Genomic DNA, 12,367 nt, shown 5'->3' on the forward strand with positions numbered 1-12,367 from the left:
GAGTTCGTAATCACAACTTCAGGAGTGGGAAGTAGGACATTTCCGATAGCATGTGAAGGCAGCATAAATCTACGGTATGTTGTTCAAAACCCTTATGACTTTCTTTTATCTGTGGGAAACCAAAGCAGATGTTTTGCATAATGTCCAGGCTTCTGTTTTACAAAAAAATGGATGGTGACTTATATTGTCAAGCGTCATGTTAGTCAAAGTCCATATTTTTGTCACCTGCATCATTTCAGCCTTTTCAAAAAGCATTTAGGTTTGTTAGATTTCAGCTGCAGGTGAATTGTAACCGATCAGCGAGATTTGTATATACTATTTAAACACCAATATGTCTATATATTTGTATTAGTTTTATTTTGATAAATGTGACACAATATAACATTATAGTTATATGAAAAAAGTTTCTCTGGACAAGCTGTAAAGAACGAGCCAGCCATAAACTGACATTCCCAGAATTTTCTGAGTGACACTTCAAATGTAAAAAAAATGTAACGTTGAATTTGAATAAGAATTATTATTATTTTAGTATGATGGTGTTTTGTATTTGTGTGTATGACAACGTGCACCTCCTATACTAGTATTTACTTCAGCTTGTGGAAAAGCTACTTGTGATGTACTTTGATTCATCATGTGGTTTTCTCTTTACCACCAGTGTTATTATGGTGGATGTCAGTATTTGTAATGTAAATGTAAAATGTACAGGTTGTTCTGTAAATATGGCTTTTCTGTATTTTATTTTACATATTTATTATTGTCTAATATCTTAATCTTTTTTTTTTAACAATTATGCATGGTCAAATTGGTTTTCTGTCCTTGCACTCTTCCAAAGGTAACTCTGAATGCCCTGATATTTTACATTTTATGCATTTGGCAGATGCTTTTATCCAAAGCAAATTGGATTTAGAGTATACATTTTATGCATACTGTTTTAGCTACACAGTGATAAACCCAAATGGGGGGACCTGCATGTGTCTTGGTTATGTCTTTTGGCTAAAGTTAATATAGAATTCAATAGACACTTTTTTGATATTTATTGTTATGATGCCGGTATATCCGCTGTTTTGCCGGTGATTTTTTTTCATTTTATTTTTTTATACTGGTTTCTTACAGAACGAACGGTATCATGCTCCATTGGGTCTCATTTGGTGATTTTTCTGTTCTGTGGTTACTAGACCTCACATCCATAAACCACAATGTACTCAACAACAAATTCAGGGTTTTTCAGCCAGGTTGCTGTTGGGATGTACATTTTTCTTTTTATGAGTCAAGAAGACTCTTTATGCTTTTCTGTAACCTTGTTAAATTTTGCACCAGTGCTCATGTTTAAACCAAGCTTGATTCGGGTTTTAGTATGTTCTAGGGGCATAATTTAACGTTGCATTTGCAGTCTTGACATAGTTTTAAATTTAACTGAGAGGGCCCACGTCTGAAAGAAGTTGTGCAAGAGGTCAAGATGTTGGGCAACAGCAATGTCAGATCATCTTGAGAATCTGGAAGAGTCAGACTGACTGCAGAAAGAGCCCTCGCCAGTTCTCTCACCCTCCCTCCCTTTTCTCATTCTCTTTTCAGTGCCAGGTAGCTCATGGCACCGCATGACGCCATGTGAGCTCCATCTGTTTGGCGCACGGCTGGTGACAAACTCCGAGAGTGGAGGCCTAGTTAGTTGCTGTAGGTTGCAATGCGGTGGAACCAATCGCCACCTTCCCACACGGCCCAAAGAGAAAGCCCCCCCGGGAAACCCTTCATCACTCCCAGGACACAACCCAACACGCAATTTGTGCTCCACCAAACACAGAGCCAACTTCTACCAACCCTGACTTCACCCATGATCAGTTAAAAAAAAAAAATGAGGGCAGCAGAAAAAAAACGAAAAAAAACACGGCTTTGAGACAAATAAACCGGAGCGATCAAAGCATAAAAAGTGCAGTCAAAAAAGGAAAGTCTATTATTATTCACTCATGTCGTTCCACTCATGTCGTTCCAAACTCAAGTGCTAATTTCTTTTTGTTTCCAGTGGACAACTCTATGAAGAACTTTCACACATCTGTCAATCTTCAAAAAGGTCATTATAAAATGTGTCCATGTGATTTGTGCACTACATTTCAAGTTTTCTTAGTTTTATTTAATTCATAAATAATTAACAGAACAGAAAGGCACAAAATCACTTTCTAAAACACTCATTTTCACGGTCCTTTGCTGGTGAACAGATCTTTCCAACCTATTTTTAGACAAAGCAATTAAATGTCTTCAGAAGATTTTAAATACATACGTTTTATTTTCATGCTGTTCCCATTCATACACTACATACTCATTTAGGATCGTTTTTATTAGATTTTCTCCTATTATGCATGTTTATTTTTGTTTTAATTGTTTTCTTGTTTTCTCTGTAAGCACATAGAGAAGCTTACTTTTATGGTGCTATGTAAAGTTGTTATGGTCACACTTTGTCTAGGGCCTAATTCTCACTATTATACTATGTCATGGATATAATCACTATTATATCTAACTATGACATGAGGGTGAATAAATTCTGAATTAGACCAATTGCAGTAAACCCTTCACAACAGCTCAGTTACTAAGAGAAGGCCTGTCTTGCTGTAACTTCTACTTTGACATCAAAAGACAACATAAGCTTAAACTCTGTTGAGTTTAATTAAGTAATTAAGTTGTCAAAACAGGCCTTTTCTTTTGAATTGCACTATTGTCTACTCTATACTCTCTAAACTCATCATTTTGGCTATTAGCATAATTCGTATCACTCAAAGTGAGTGCAGATCCTTGCATTGTTCTCATTACAGACCCAAAACCCCTTTAATGTGGGAGATCACCGCTCTGATCTGCTCCAGTCTCCATTCAGTAATGGGGCATGTAGATTTGATTGGCAGGCTAAAAGCAGGAATAATGTCGTCAGAGAGGAAATAAGTAAACATGAGAGGATTGTGATGAAGGGAAGACAAGAAGGTGGAGACGAAGTGTCTGGGCAAATGGAGCCAAGCTGTGATGATGAATTTTTATAAATGGTTAGCAATTAGATTGTAACATGTTGATTGTTGTTTTTTTTCTCCATCAGTTTTAGCTCAAAATGCAAGATTATTTTGGTTTATTTTCACATGCTGGAGCCCAGTTCCTCATTGTGCTGGTCACTGAACCTTGCTGCTCAGGACAATGTTTTTTTTATTTAAATCTCATGTACCATTTCTTATACAACACGCTGACCTTTCACTACACCATTTATGACATTTATTTGATGTACAATAGCAGATTTGATTGTACACACACACACACGTGTGTGTGTGTGTTCCTGGTGAACCTTATGTTACTAGGACAAGATGTCCGCACAAAGATGGCAATATCTGAAATCCTTGTCCTTGTGGGGACATTTTTTGGTTCACATGAGGAAAACAGCTTTACATACAAGTTTTTTATTTTTTTTATTATTTTTTTATTATTATTATGTAAAAATACAGAACAGATACAGATTTCTGTGATGGGTAGGTTTAGGGGTGTGTCTGTCTGTTGTTCTCTCTTACTGATTTTTTGATTACTATATTTTTATTCACTTGCATTCACAATTCTGCTTGTAACTCTGGTTAATTCAGAACTAATGGAAAATAGGATCCGAGGGCAGAACACTGAGTGTATTAACAAAAAATAACAAAAGTATATCCAAACATGGGGAGAAAACAGAGCTTAAAGGGATAGTTCACTTTGAAATTAATTTTTGATATGTTTTAGCTTACCGAAACCGTAGCCAAGGCGACATCTATGTATATATCTATACCCACCCGCGCCGTCAGATCATTTGGACGTGTGCTGTTTTCAAGAGATAACAACGATATAAATACTGTTCGTTTTCTCACACAAACCGCTCGTTTCGTGTCTTAGGCCATCAATGTGTACTTATGATGGGGAATTGTTTCATTTGGACGATGGGGAATTGTTTTAATTTGGACTCTGTGCTTGTGTTTTGAGCCAGTGACCATCGACCTGCATTATATGACTGACAGACAAGAACGGTTTTACCTAAAAATATCAAAATTGAAACTACTGCGGAAACAAAGACACCTACATCTTGGATGCCCTTGAGGTAAGCTAAAACATATCAAAAATTAATTTCAAAGTGAACTATCCCTTTAAAGCAACATATGCAATACATCCATCAAGGACAACTCCAGACACTGAACAAGGGAAACATGGGTTGATCTACAAAAGGGGTAATTGGCAAAACAAGACACACCTAGGAACAATCAGGGAACTAATCAACAAGAAAGCAAAAAAATGTATTAATTATATTATTATTATTTATTTGAACATTAATTGTAATGTAGCAACTTATGAAATTTTGACAGGGTAAGTACATATCTGAACCACCGTAGAAAATAAAGTAGAAAATGTCTTGGCATCAAGGCCTGATATCATTTTTATTAATTTGTACATATTTTGCTGTTTTATTTTGTTTTATTTCATTTATAATTCAATCACGTTGGCAGAGAAAAATTCTCTTTCACTATATATTCACAGCTAAATTATGTTTTCTTTTGCTGTAGCACTGGACACAACACACAATACAGACTGTACTCAAAAATGTATACCGTTTGACAGATTTCTATATTGCCCACCTAAATCCCTGTGGGTTAGAACACATGAGCAAAACATCATATCCTGCAGCAGCTGTTACTTTGAGTTATTGTAATGCGTGAAGAAGTAGATTAGTCCACTGTTTAACAAAACCATGGCAACAGCCTGCAAATAGCCCTCACGCTGGTTTGTCGATTGACTTGCTAAGTTCAGCATGTGGTGGGAAAATGAAGTGTGTTACATACACCTCCCTGCCAACCCGGTTCACCCCTGCCAGAACAATCTAAGAGCTCAGTTTCCCCCGAGTTCATTTTCCTGGAGGCATTTTCGTCTCAGCGAGGTGGATGTCGGCAGGTGAAACAATCAGTGGTTGGTGGATGGACAGGATTTAAATGAGATGACAAAGCAATTTTTCAATTCCTTCCCGCAAGCTGTCAAAGTAAGTGGAGATGGAGTTGCTACCAATCTGCAAAAATGACACATCTGAGCGGGGGGTCAAAAGTCAGTGTCGTGTTCTAACCCAAGAACTGTTTATCTTAAAAAAATAAAAAAAATAAAAATGATGTTCTTAATAATATTAACGCAAGCATATTTTAAGTGAAGCACGACTGACAGACAGAGAAGAAAAAAAAAAAGGACAAAAAAAACGTAATAAAAGATGTTGAAGGCAAAGATTTTTTTGAATGATTTAAAAATATTACTTATATTTGTGCATATTAATAAATACATTATAAATTATATATATCATTTTAAATCTTTTTTTTTTTTTTTAAGAAATGTTATGTATATTTTTTATTTGGATGACGCCAAATAGTTTGTGTGTAAACACAACCATCCAAAATAACTTAAGTTCTTCTTGAAACATCACGTTTATAGTTTAATATATTAGCATTTCTCTGACCATTTACTATAATATTCTAAACTGTTATCATTATAAACATAGGCTACGCATTTTACACATTTTAGCATGTTCATTTCAGGCGTGAAAAACACTCTGACCACTTCTGACCTTAACCCGAGATTAATGTAAACAGGGCGAATAAGACCAGAAACCTATAAATAATAATAAAAGTAAATAGGGTCAGTGTTGATTTCGTGTTAACTACAGAGACATACTAAACACCACTCCAAGTCACCAGCTGGGAAAGCCACCTGTTTCAAAACATGTTTTCTTTTTAAATCTGCACCCGGTTAGATGGTTAGTAATTTTAGCATGTTTTATGCCTCAGTGAGTACTATGCAAAGAACTTTACAGCAACATAAATAATACAAAATGCTTAGAAAAGATCTCACGCAGGATTTGGCAAAGGATCACGATTCTCACACCTTTTGTTTTTGGCAGGTTGGCACCTTGGTGATGCGTAGGACAACCAGTATGGCACAGTAATTGGCTGTGCGTCGTGACATCAACTCGGCTGGTACCCAAAGAGAGAGCCAAAACACCCACATGATTTCTCAAATCAAAAACAGAGCACGGTGCTGATCGAGTAAGGATTATTTCATTAAACCCATAATCCCATCCGAAGCATCTAGGAGGTCAATTCCATTAGCACGTCTATCGTCATTTTTGCATGCACTTCAGGGTCGGATGTCACCTTTAGTTATATTTATTTATAAAGTGATAAACTTTACAGTGATAAACAGGAAAATAACAGAATCAATGATGCAAACAGAATAAAAAAAAATTAAAAAATAAGACAATAGTGTCATTATTCAGCTCAGTGCAGTTCATGTTTTGTCAGTGCAGTAAAATGTATATATTACTGGATATTAAATGTTCCTAACCAAGCCAGCCAAAGGTGACATTGGCAAGATCCCACAGGAGGTAAACTAAAATTGAGGAGGCACAAATATTATTCAAATAATATTTATTTATTTATTTATGCTTAACTGCTTTAAAATGACTTTTTTGTCACTTTTAGACAGAACGTTTTTAAGAAAATGACATACAGCAAGACAATATAAATATAATTTCCCTCACCTATCACTTGAAGCAAAAATCCATATTTCTGTCATTTTAAATGTCCTTTTAAAAGAGAGTGCTCAGCCGCTCAGTAAGGCTGATTGCTGCATGTCCAACTTAGGCCTTCATTTTAAATGTTGTTCGAATGTTGGCTTGGTAAATTTGTTGACAAATCAATTATCTCTCCATAATTAACGTAGCTGGTACATTATCAGTTCCTTATTATTAGGAGATACGAGGGTCCGTGTCTCTACCACTGGAAAAAGCGTAACGGCTAACTTTGGATCATGTGTGCCTTGATAACCAATCACATTACAGCCTTGACGTCAGTGAATTTTGTTCCGAGTTGTGCGACAGTCAATCACTGTTTGCGGAGACCGTAGAAATGAACGAGAAGTGCTGTAATCTGAATCACACCTGTCTCGCAATTGTCCATTACTTCTCTTATAAAACAGCATTTTTATTCGATGTAAACTCTAAAAATAGATCAATCAAAAACAAATGTTTAAGAGGAAATGTTGAAGATTAGCCAATGGGCTGTTGATTGATTAAATGATAAGCTATTTCCTCACAAAAGCAGCTTATTCAGAGTAGCAAAGCCTCTGTTGACATTCATTAAAACAAATACGCAGCGTTACACTTTTGATTGCAGGCTTGCCTCCATGTGGCGTTGGTTAGCCTTTGCAATGTATTTTTTTTCTCAACACTCTATCCACTGTAAGTGAAATACTCTATAGTGATCTGCATTTTTTTTTTTTTTTTTTTTACCGATGGAGGCAAAAGTCTCCGGATATGGATTTTTCCTCCCTTCCCCTTCTCTATCGGCCTTAGACTTGCCATTTCCAAACGATTGCAATTATATCTGAGTAATATTTTATGGTTTTAGGGCCGTTTCAGACAGAATGCGTTTTTCAGTTCCACTGCACCACTTTTCCATAGTTTTTCTAAAAGTGCTAGACGGATGTGTTTGACTGTCTTTTGCAGCATCTCGTGCATTGACATGGCATACTAAAAACGTGGCACTCAAGTTAAAAGTTATCTCCAGACCATGCATTTTTCCCGCATTCCGCTGCCCGCATTCTTTCATTTTTCAAAGCAAAAATGTGTTCTGTAAATGGCCCCTTACAGTGGTGAAATTACAAACATTCTGAGAAATGAAATGAAATGAATGACTGGGAATTTTATTTACATTTAATCATCCTTCTACCATTTTCACCTAAAAAATTTGGGTCGAATTTTTCACACCTTCCTTGCGCTGATGAGCCGCCATTACTATGATTTGTCTGTGAAAAGTTCATATTTGATTGCACTTTTTGCACTTAAACCTAGGTGCATTGTGTGTCACTAATGCAAACCCGCTTTCAGGATATTGTGCTTCATATTATTACTACCTGACCCATGGGTCTTTAGCAATACTGCTAAAGTGATTGCAATTTAGTGATTAATTACAAACTCATATCCTGTCTAAAAAACAATCTCGGGAATATATATGTATTTAATACGACACATTATTGATTCTGCAAGTATTAATCTTCTATATTGGTTAGAGGTTTCCTTTTCCAGGGAAACAATATAATCAGGCCTTTACTAAAATTCACTATTCACAAAAAATAAATATATATTGCATGATTTATTTCCACATCATGTCTGCATTGATTTAGTGTCCAATTCACTAAAATCAGGAAACTGCACAAATTAGTTTGCAAGTTCAGAGCTGTAATAAATTTACACTGTGCAATTTTGTATCTTGACGGTCGGCTCTGATTGCTTGGTTGTGGAGGATCCGCTATCTGACGACTTTACTGGGGCCACAACGCATTACTCAGTCGGCTCTTTAAAATGGCAAAAGAACACTCGTCTACACGGCACGTCTGGATGTGTGCCTGGACTGGTTAGAATGTTTTTCTCCATTATTTGATCATCAGCAGAATTACTGCTGCCATGATCAATAGAAAATGTGCACAAACATCTCTTTTAAACATAATTTTGTTTACAGACTGATTTCCATTGGTGGAGTTACAGCAATGCTAATTGGGAAAATAGTGTGTGTTTTTATTAAGGCACAATCTACAGTGACACAGAAATGTGATTGTTAATTAGACAGCAATGTTTTCTGCATGCAAAAGTGCAGTGAAACTGTTTATTGAATTTGCTACTGAATGTGTTTTTTGTGTGTGTGTTTTTGCCTCTGTGTCAGATATTTGTTTTAAACTTAATTGCATTGTTTTCAGCTTTGTTTTTCTGATCTTGTACTTCATGGTTTAGATAAATAATGATCAATGATCTGCCATTTTTTACATGTACAAGCAGATGCTTTACAGACGCTAAGATAAGTGACATGCATTTCAATCTCCTATTATATATAATTTTAATTACACCAAAATGTTTATACAGTATAGTATGCATCTATATAGCCTACATTTCATAATGAACAATTCAACCAAAATTTAAAACGTCTAAGTTTACTCATATATGGCATTCACTACACTGAAAGGGAAATGAGTGAACAATTTTGGACAGAGAACATACATTAATGTGTAAATATTTTGTCTCATGTGCCTTGTGAGTTTAGCATCGAGTTTAGCATAGTCCACTCAAATGGATATGAGTAGAAGACAACACATCTTTTGATGCTTACTGTAAGTCATTACTATGGAAACCACAGTAGATATACCTGATATTAACTACACATTGTCAGTAGTTTTGTGTAGTATCCTAGTATCAAATATAATTGCAGCAATATATACAAGGAACATCAGTGGAAACATGCTTTTGTCTCTGACCTATTTCACGTTGCTGCAGTTTTATGAAAGCAATAAACCACCTGAAGCCGTGTAGAATGATTTTACGTGTTGAAACTAATAATGTCCAGTTTGTCAGGGAGAGAAAAAAGAATCTGACATGGTGCACAGGATGTAGGATGAGTTTTTTGTGAGTGAATGATTGTGTTCTTTTTTTTCTCTCTAGGGGATGAGAACAGAAGAAATGAAACACACATATAACAAGCGCATTTAGCCCAGCACACAGCATTGTTTTGGATGTTTGGTAAGTTCTGTCACAAATTTTTTTTTGTTGTTGTTTGTTTGTTTGTTTGTTTGTTTGTTTGTTTGTTTGTTTGTTTGTTGTATCTTTAGGTTCGGTCTTAATAATGACTGTGAGAATGCTAAGTGAACTAAATGCATTATTTTCTTTTTTGGTCTGGATCGAAAGAACCAAGAGAACTGAACTGCAAGTGTGAACACACCCTTATATATTTGGAGTGAATGCAAAGCAAAAACCTAACCATCCATGTCCAATTAAGGTAATGAAAGCAGAGCAGGACAGGCAAGGAACTGTATATATTTTATGTTTTTAATTCAGATTTCAAATGCAGTTGGCATGCTTTTATAGTGGCTTAGCTGTGGCTGGGTTATCCTAGAGCTATTTCAGTATTACTTATATATTATTATAGTATTTATTAATATTTTGAATGAGCTTTTATTTTTATGGTTTCAGTTTTGATTGTCAATCAAAACTAACTTTAGCTGGAAAATAACTTTATTAAAGAACCGCTATAAAGCCAAAACAATCTTACGTTAAATTATACATTTATCTCTGTAAAGCTGCTTTGAGACAATCTACATTGTTAAAAGCGCTATATAAATGAAAATGACTTGATTGTATGTATTTATATTTAAAAAAAAAAAAAAAAAAACAGTTTAAGTTTTTCATCTAATTCTATTAATAATATTTAATTTTAGTTGACTGTGTTACCATACTTTGGGCGAATTCTCCATGTGCCTCGTCACCCAAAAATCCGGTCTGATGTCTTTCCTGAGCTGAGACTGCTCTTCTCATGCTGTAGACACCTGAATAATGCAGAATATACCATGAAAACTTTGGCCTACCGTAGTGCAGTAGAACTTTTGTAAGTGGAAATCACTTAAGTGCACCTTTAAGTTAATCACCCCAGAATCTAAATTAAAGGAATGAAACATGCTTTAGAAGAACAACTTTTTTTCATGACAAATAAGTATGTTTTATGCTAATGCTAATACATTGTATTCACATTACTGTAGTGTAAAAAGAAGAAGAAGCTGCTAATTGATGTACTCCTTATAATTTATGCTGATAAAAAAAAAAAAAGTAATAATTGGAAATACAAAACAAACTCTAGACTATAGTCAAGACGCATTAAGAGGGAAAATGTGCTTAATTATCATAATGTCAGTAAATTGAAAAAACTCTTAATGCTCCCAAACTAGGCTTCATTTTCTCTATCCAAAATGTAATTGCTTGTTTTCATTATATTCAACTGCTTAATTGCCAATTCTTTCATTTTGATTTTGGAGTTAAATTTGACCTGGACATGTTTTTGTGAGACTCAGCCTTGTTTTTCTCTCAGTAGGTCATACTCTCATCGCGTTCAGCTCTCTTTACCAACAGATGGTCTCCTTAAGATCCAAAATGGATCTTCTCCAGTGGTTATTTCCATCCTGCTCACATCAACAAGGTCAAAGCAATTCACCCCCCCCACCCCTCACTAATACACATTGGAGCATATTGTTCAATATGCTAATGAAAATTTTCAAGAACACATTGCAACATGCACTATGGAAATCAACCCTACAATACATTTTCTGAGAAAAGTAGAGATATTTTGGGGGGTAAAGGAATAGACAAATACTCAGATGAATCAAATTCTGTGTAATAAAAAGGTTTACATGAACGCAGCTATTCCACTTATTGTCTAGCAATGCATACCAGCCCCAATTATATGCACATTAAGCACAGAAAATCACAGCATTTCAATTTCAGACACCATGCAGATGTGAGCCAATGTACAATAAGGATCATCAGGTTGAAATAGTGTTGCTTCCATCTGCATAAATTTTAAGCATCATTTTCATTTAAATCAACTTATGAGATACCCACAAATGAAGCACTGACCTCTACCGAAAACTCAAGTCATGTAGGCGATGTTGAACTTTTAATGGTTGTTCAAAGCATTAATAGTGGACAAATACAAGGCATATGAAATTAATAAACAGAATATACATGAAATCAATAACTCAAATATCTGCATTCTACAACAGCATGTAAGTACACATTGGATTAAATATTACCATGTTGCTATCCACCACTGTGCAAGCAATGTCAATGTTATTGATTCAATTCCCAGACAAGCATTATCTTTTAAAATGTGTAACCTGAATGCAATTTACTATAAGGTGTTATGGATAAAAGTGTCTGCCATATGCATAAATGTAAATGCTTATCAAGCATATCCCAACAGTGCTCAAGCCTTGCAGCAATTATCTAATGATGGTGATGTTTACACTTTATTTCAGTTTTCACCTTGGACCAAGCATATTACGGCTCATGTTGATTATGAGGGACAGTGAGTGTCAATGTGCTTTTCAACAGCAAATCAGAATAGAGAGGATTTTCTGAAAATTAAACCTCCAAAGTTTTGACAGAAATGATTTAGAAGACCAAACTGAATATTTAACAGCTCAATAAAACCTTTATTCTTTCTGCGGTGACGTGTCTGATTCATCAAAGTGTTTCAAGGGTTGAGTGACATTTGCCAGAGCTCCATTTAACATCATAAAGTGTCTCGCTTTAATGTGGCTCTAATTTTCCTATCTCACATTTATCCCCCCTCCCCCCTCCCCCTCTCTCTCTCTCCCCCCTCCCCCCTCCCCCCTCCCCCCTCCCCCCCCCCTCTCTCTCTCTCTCTCTCTCTCTCTCTTTCTCTCTCTCTCTTCCTGTCTCAACATTTTTGATGCAATCTCAAACACTTTAGTGTAATTTGCTCATCAATTATTTTGTCTCTCTTGT

Source organism: Rutilus rutilus (assembly GCF_951802725.1).
Source record: "Rutilus rutilus genome assembly, chromosome: 5".
NCBI classification, from domain to species: Eukaryota; Metazoa; Chordata; class Actinopteri; order Cypriniformes; family Leuciscidae; genus Rutilus; species Rutilus rutilus.